The 7513-nt window shown below is 41.8% G+C and overlaps 1 non-coding gene across 1 annotated transcript; it reads right to left on the bottom strand.

The window, feature by feature from the left end:
- Positions 1–6529: 6529 nt before the first annotated feature.
- LOC117274125 (small nucleolar RNA R71) lies at positions 6530–6636 on the bottom strand. The gene has a single exon (XR_004504205.1). It is a non-coding gene; the product is annotated as a small nucleolar RNA R71 (small nucleolar RNA).
- Positions 6637–7513: the final 877 nt, after the last annotated feature.

Here is a 7513-nt window from a genome sequence, read left to right as displayed (position 1 = left end):
CCTTATGAAAGTGGAATTCAAGCATGAGATTATAAAAAAATGGTAAAGTAGTTACAATTATAATGAAATACTTCCTACCAATAGAGAAATTATATCAAGCACAAGCAGAGGCGGATCCAGGATTTAAACTCTATGGGTTCAATTTTTAAATTTTTTGCATTGAACACATTATACTTTTAAAGTTATGGGTTCATCTCTACTATTTTTAAAATTTTAATGAATTTTTACATATAAAAATTTACTCAGCGTCGAAAGTTATGGGTTCAATTGAACCCGGTGAGTATATGCTACATCCGCCCCTAAGCACAAGACAAAAGATCATGATTACATTCAGAGGAATACACCAAATTATAGTGGTGAGGCTAAACAAACACCAAATTGAAAGACTGAACTCATTAAACATGTAACTGCGAGTTACTGAGTGAAATGGGAATATCATTGAAGACCTATGTTACACTGACTTGAGTATTGGTATGTATCAGGGTATAGGTTACAGGTGTGTATACAACACCTACATGTCATCAGAGTATGGTCATTGATTCTGATGTAGCTTGATGACTGAGTGAGGCTGAGGGCCTGATTGATTCTGATATTGATACTGATTTATGATAGCGCTTGGGCTGAAGGATCCCCTCGGGAGTCTGTAACACACCCCCAGTGAGCGCGGATAATATTATTGAGGGATGGATTTCCCTGGACATGGATTTATCCGAAGTACTTACTACCTGGAGATGGATTTTTCCACACGGTTGGATTGCCCTTTTTTCCTCGGTACTGGGTGACTTATAGTCACTGTTGTATATGTTCTGGGATGTATTTTCCTGGGCCGTATAGGCCATATACAGTATCGAGTGGTTGAGCATGATGAGTGGAAAGTGTGAGACAGTGAGATTGAGTACTCTTAGAGTGTGAGTACATAATTCATCTCTGAGATACATTACATTGACATGCACACATGACATACATGCATCGAGATGTACTTTCCTCATGTTGTATGGTATTACATCATTCATGAGTTTCTCACACATGTTGTCAGATGGGCATAGTGATGCATTTGTTTTACACTGGTTATCTGGAAAGAAAATAAAACATCTTATTTATTATTATTGAAAGGATTTTTGGGAAAAATTATTGTTTTCAAACTTATTCATATTTTTGGCAACTTCGGTAAATGATTTGGGTTTCAATGATGTACTTGAAAAGGGCAGAACTATTTTTGGAAATCATGATTTTGCTGTGCATCTTATCTCTGAGTTACTTCTTGTATTATTTGCTTTATGTTGTTATGAACTATTCTTGATATTTGGTGGTGGACACGACCTTGGTATAAGCTCGTCACTACTTTCAACCTAAGGCTAGGTTTGTTACTTACTCAGTATATGGGGTCGGTTGTACTGATACTACACTTCTGCATATTACGTGCAGATGTTGGTTGTTGTTGTTGCTGTGCTCGATGGTTGCCGGATTCGAAGATGTACCTGCGTTCCGGTTGTAGCTGCCTCTTGTTCATGGTAGCCTTAGATTTATAACAATCTATTCATGTACATTTCGGACATATGATGTATTATTTCATATCAGTTTTGTAAATTCTATTCTTAGAAGCTCATGATTTGTACTACCAGTTCATGGGAAAATGTATAAGATTAAGACCTTTATTTACTTAAATTGCTTTAATAATTATTATTGGAATTGGGTAGTTGAAAGTTGACTTACCTAGCGGGTTGGGTTAGGTTCCATCACGACTAGTTGGATTTTGAGTCATGACAAGAGTCTACTATAGTTAGTGTCAAATGCCAATACAAGAGAGAAAAGATAATACGAAAGGAGAAACAAGGATTACAGACGCCGGCAGCTACCTCATAAGTCTCCGATAATCAGCTCGCGCACGAACTCAACGACCGTCATAACCGTACACACCTGAATCTGCACATGAAGTGCATGGAGTAGCATCAGTACAACCAACTCAGCAAGTAACATAATTAAATAAGGAACTGAGAAGAAATGACAAGCTATAAAAAAATACAGATCATTTCAAAGGTTTTTAGTAAAGGATGAACATGCTTTCAAATCCGGTGGTATAAGTCAAATCAGTTCGAGCTCAAGTGAAACAGATATGAATCTTCCAGAAATTTCACAACAACAATAGATAACAACTAAGTGCAACAATAAATAAAAGCACGTACATCCTCTCAAGACAGCAGTCACTCAACTCATCTCAACAGTTCATACTCTCGGCTCTCAGCCCTCAATACACACTTTCAATAGGTACATGCACTCACTTAGGGTATGCAGACTCCAGAGGGGCTGGTTGCCTGAGGGCATTGCCAAGGTGAGGAATCGAATTCGAGGGTATAGTGAAGCTTTGGAATTGGGCGAGTTTCCAAGTTAGAAGGTGTCATCATTCTGGAAAGGAGTATGTCAAATTATTAGGGACCGTGAGTGTCCAGGTGCGAGGCACACCGAACTGGGAAGCCGTGCTAGCAGGACCAAGAGGGTGCATGTCTATAGGGCGAGTATTGAAGTACTACCGGGAGCATTGGCTACTTGCTGAGGAAGTGACAACTAGAAAACAAAGAGCTTTGTTCGGAAATGCGGCGATGCTATGACTTTGGGAATGTAGTACTCACCAAAGGTCATCCCAAATGCTGGCCGAATGCCGAGTGGGACGACAGAGCTAAGATGTATCCTCCACATTGATTGTGGGAGGATCCCGCCTATGCAAGAGGCATATGGGTGAAGTCGTGGGTCTAGAAGCGAACACATCTTCAAGGTAGTGAGGGAAATTAAAAGCTACGGGAGCGGAATGCTACGGGAGCTATGCCAAGAGGGCGTCTTAATGCTATGGGAGCAAAAGGCTACGGGAGCCATGCCAAGGGCATCTTAAGGCTACGGGAGCGGCATCAGAAGAGCACATTGATGTGCTAACCTGTGAAGGAAATCTTTAGACGGACATGAAGACCGTGAGGGTCATGGTGTGATTGACTAGTGTGAGTCAATCACAAAGTGAGACACCACAGGGTGGAAGTGCGGAGGCACTTTCCAAGTGAACACCGAAATGAGGTGAAGTGCAGAGGCACGCTTGGAAGATACTTGGGGGAGAAGTGCATGGGGAACAACTCCTTTTGAGAAAGGACTTCGAGGAAGTCCAACCCACAAGACAAAGGGAGCTGAAATGGGCATACCTGAGAGGGCAGACTCCGGGATGTCTTAAGCCATGATGTGTCATCAGGGAAGATGACATTATGAGTATGGGAGGATGTCACAACTCGCACTTTGGAGTTCTGATTTTGGCCAAGAACTGGTGAGAAAAGGTGCTTCTGATGGTGTGACGTAGAACTGTCTACTCGGGCAACTTGGGCTTTTTAATTGTAAGCATATATAAGGGGGGTATAGGTGATGAAAGCTCCGACCTGCCTCCCACATACGTGCTGCCACCAAGCCATATCGAACGAGCTACCTTGGGGGAAACCTCAAAGGCCTGCCTAGATGACTCAAAGGAGTGCCAAAGGTATCCATACGAGTTTGGGAACTCGTATGAACGTGGCAACGCCTTCGGGCTAGCATTGGGCATCAAAGTGGTGCTGGAGGCTCGATGTGTGGGATGGCCAGCCCCGCGGGCTGCCGAATGTTAGAACGAGACCTCCGTGCCGATTGGATACTTAACGCACATATCATAGGGGCATCATGTGTCAACTTGTGAGCATGGCTTGGGTTCAACCATGCAAGCAAGGGTCCATTGGCCTAAAGGTGCAGTTGTGGGGCGACACTGCACTATTCGGGATGAAAGCGTGTCGCGAGGGCAATGTATGGGCATGGCACGAAAGACGCGCATGCCAATGGCCAAGGGCTAAAGGTTGCCTTACTCAGGCGAGGAAAGAGCAAGTCGCGGATGCACTAGGCGAGTGTCAAGCTTGAGGATTGGGCTGTGCACGCTGGAGCGATGCTGAGTCTTGGGCGAGGGACAGGACATGTCCTAAGCCAATCCCCCAGGGCGCACATGGATTGTGATCCTAAGATGAAGCGCCACGACATGTGTAGGGCCAAGGGCCTAGGCATCTTACGGGCTGCACAAGTTGGAGTGAGCCTATGGGCAAGCCTCACCGACAGGCACAAGATTATGCTTGGGAATCCTGGGATAGGAAACAGGCTGGCCTGCAGCGAGGGGAACTTCAGGCACCGCACGGGCGAGCAGGTGCCGCTACCCAATGTAAGGATTTGGGCCCATGACATTGAGCCTCTCAAATCTCTCTAGTCTTTTCTTCTTATCATCACTCATAATAGGACCCACTTGGGCCTGAGCGACCGCATCCGGTTGGGCTGGTAGTACCCCCGGTGTTTGAGGTCCCTGCACCACCTGCTCTGAAGTATGGGCGGCAGGAGACTGAGTTCCTCCACTGGACTAAGAAGTGGATGGTACGCCCTGAACATATATTGCCTGAGCAAGGCTAGTGCAAACAGTCAATATCTGGGTGATGTGATGCCAAAATGCTATACTTTTAGCACATTACTCTCCTTATATTTTGTTGGTCTAATGATTTATTGTGCACTATTTAAGCTAAATTGTGTTGTTTTATGTGTAGGAACATCGGAAGGAATCATCAAATGAAAATTGCACAAAAAGAGGACAAAAATACAAGAAAAGAGCACAAAAGCATCAAGTATCCAAACCGTGCTATAGACCAGGCTTAGCACAGAGCTCGCCTAGCACGGTTTAGACCATGCTACATAGCTCATCTAGAACGGTTTATTCTGCACTACAGATCTCGCCCATCACGGTTTATACCGCGCTACAGAGCTCGCCCAGCAAGGTTTAGACCGCACTATAGACTAGGATTCGCGAGGTTTATAGCACGGTAATTAAAAGTCGTGGGTTAAAAGACCCAAACTAGAAAATTAAACCTGGGGATTGACATAAATACTCCCCAAATGAGTTATTCTAGGGTTGGACATAACTTTGGAGAAGAAATAGGTTGTCAAGCACTGTGGAGCAAGAATCAAACGAGTTTTCCCCTCCTTTATCTCTTTACTTTGTAGTTTTATATCTTTTAACATTATGTTGATTGTTGTTGTATTTATGAGTAGCTAAATTCTCTTATCTAAGGTTTGATGGAACCTATTGGAGGATGATTCTTTACTGCATTTAATATAAATTTGCCTTTAATATTTCTCTACTTGTTCAACTACATTTTCATTGTTCTTAATTGAAGAGCTCTCAATTAACTGAGCCTATTTAGTGTATATATTACTCGAGAGAGAGTTCTCATTTAGGTAGTTGTTGAACAATATCACTCCTAACGTAGTTGAGAGATCGATACGGATGGTTTAAAGGCGGGATTTGATATAACAAAGCCTTGGTGCGATCGTCGTGAGTGGTATATTAGTGTCAGCTAGCGTAGTTCGAGAGCATACGTCTAGCAAATTATAGTAGTTACTCGATAGAGATCTACGACACTTAAAGTACTCACGATAGGTAGAAAATATTTAGGCGAATTTATAAAAAACGTAGCGGGGAAGATTCCGGCAATAGGGGAAATCATAACCTTAGACTTTTCCAAATCTTGTCTATAATATTTACCTTGTTAGTTATAAATTACTACATTTTTAATTACTTTGATCTTAGTTAGTAAACTCTCAAATTGTTATATAATATTTTTGAAAGTTGATTACTTGAATTCGTGCAAAACTATTAGTTGTAATTAACACGTTATTTTCCTGTGGAATTCGACTCTGGACTTGTAAACCGAATTATATTTGCAACGACCTCTTAGTCCTTTTTATAAGGCATAGTTGGGCGTGATCAAATTTTGGCGCTGTTGCTGGGGAAGCGACAGTGTTACTAATTACAACTATAAGAATTTGTAGGATTATTAGTTTAGTCAATTTTGTCCATTTTTATTCGTTATATTGAAATTTTAACGTTTGTGGTCTTATGTGTTATAGGTGTATGCCTATAAACTCTTCAAGAACAGGTGAATTGTTTGAAGCATTACCGGATTCTGAGAAAACTTTCAAGGCATTAAATATTTCAAACAAGAAAGACAAACAACATCATCACCCAAGAGAACAAATTGAACCAAACATGGGTGACACTTTGGATAATCAAAACAATAGAAACAATTGGAATGACCCGAACAATGAGGGTGTGACACCTTTTGTGCCAGAAGTAGCTTTGTATGATTGGGCACAACCTACTGCTGAAAATTTGACAACTGCAATTGCAGCCCCTCAGATACAAGCGGAGTCATTTAAAATCACAAAAAACATGCTACATTTGCTGCAAAACAAGGGACTGTTTTCCGGGTCTTACATTGAAGATCCACAACAACATCTGAAAAATTTTCTGTCAATTTGTGTCACGCAAAGACAATCGAATATGACACCACAAGCAATAAGACTGCTATTGTTTCCATTCTCAGTGACAGGAGAAGCCTAGACTTGGCTTAATTCGCTCCCCATAAATTTCATTATTACTTGGGAGGAATTAGTCAAGCAGTTTTTGAACAAGTTTTACCCACCAAATAAGACCGCCAAGCAAGTTGATGAAATATTGAGCTTCAGGAAGAAACCAGCTGAAACATTACAAGAAATATGGGAGAGGTTTAAAGGTATGCTGGTTAAGTGTCCACATCATGGCGTTCCAGATCAGATGTTGGGACAACGATTTTACTAGGGATTGGCAGATAATTTGATGGCCAATGTTGATGCTTCAGCAGGTGGAGCATTTTTGAGCAAGTCATTTAGAGAATGTAAAGTCATGCTAGATAAAATGGCTCAAAACTCAGGTTGGATGACAAGAGACACTACAATCACCCCTATAGTTCACTCAGTAGCATTGGACCCAAACAATTCCATAATCGAGAATATGGCTACTCTGATGACACAAATGAATATCCTAAGCAAGAAGATTGATGAATCAGGCCAGAAGCAGGTACACATAGTTGACATGACTAAAAGGGATTATGTACACCATGCATTAACCAACCATACGTGTGTTCATGGAGTGGTGAAAGTGACAACCAGAACTATCAAGAGAACATGAACTATGTGGGAAACTATGGAGGCCAGAGGAAAGGTGGTCAGAATTGGGGGAAGCAAAATCAACAATATAGACCAGCACATCAACAATACAATAACACCAACAATCCTGGAGCTATGCAACCACAGGGTCAAGTAGTACATTACTAAAGGCAACATGGGTACAGTCAGCATAATCAACAGCTAGTTATCAACAACCTTAACAACAACAGCTAGTGAGAGAAGATGATGGGTTATCTAAAATTAAAGGAATGTTGCAGCAACTGATTGGGTCTAATGGAAAAATGCAAGAGAAGGTGGAAGTACATGAGTTAGCGATAAAAGGTATTGAGATTTAATTAAGGCAAATATCTATGGCTCTGAATAATCGTCCCCAAGGGACTTTACCTGCAGACACACATGTCAATCCGAAGGAGCAGGGACCGAATCAACTTATGGCGGTGAGCCTGAGAAATGGTAGAGATCTTGATTTAGAGCA

The sequence above is a fragment of the Nicotiana tomentosiformis genome, chromosome 8 (genome assembly GCF_000390325.3).
Source record: "Nicotiana tomentosiformis chromosome 8, ASM39032v3, whole genome shotgun sequence".
NCBI classification, from domain to species: Eukaryota; Viridiplantae; Streptophyta; class Magnoliopsida; order Solanales; family Solanaceae; genus Nicotiana; species Nicotiana tomentosiformis.
Note: the sequence above shows the minus strand (reverse complement) of the source record. Positions and strands in the feature narration are given on the sequence as shown.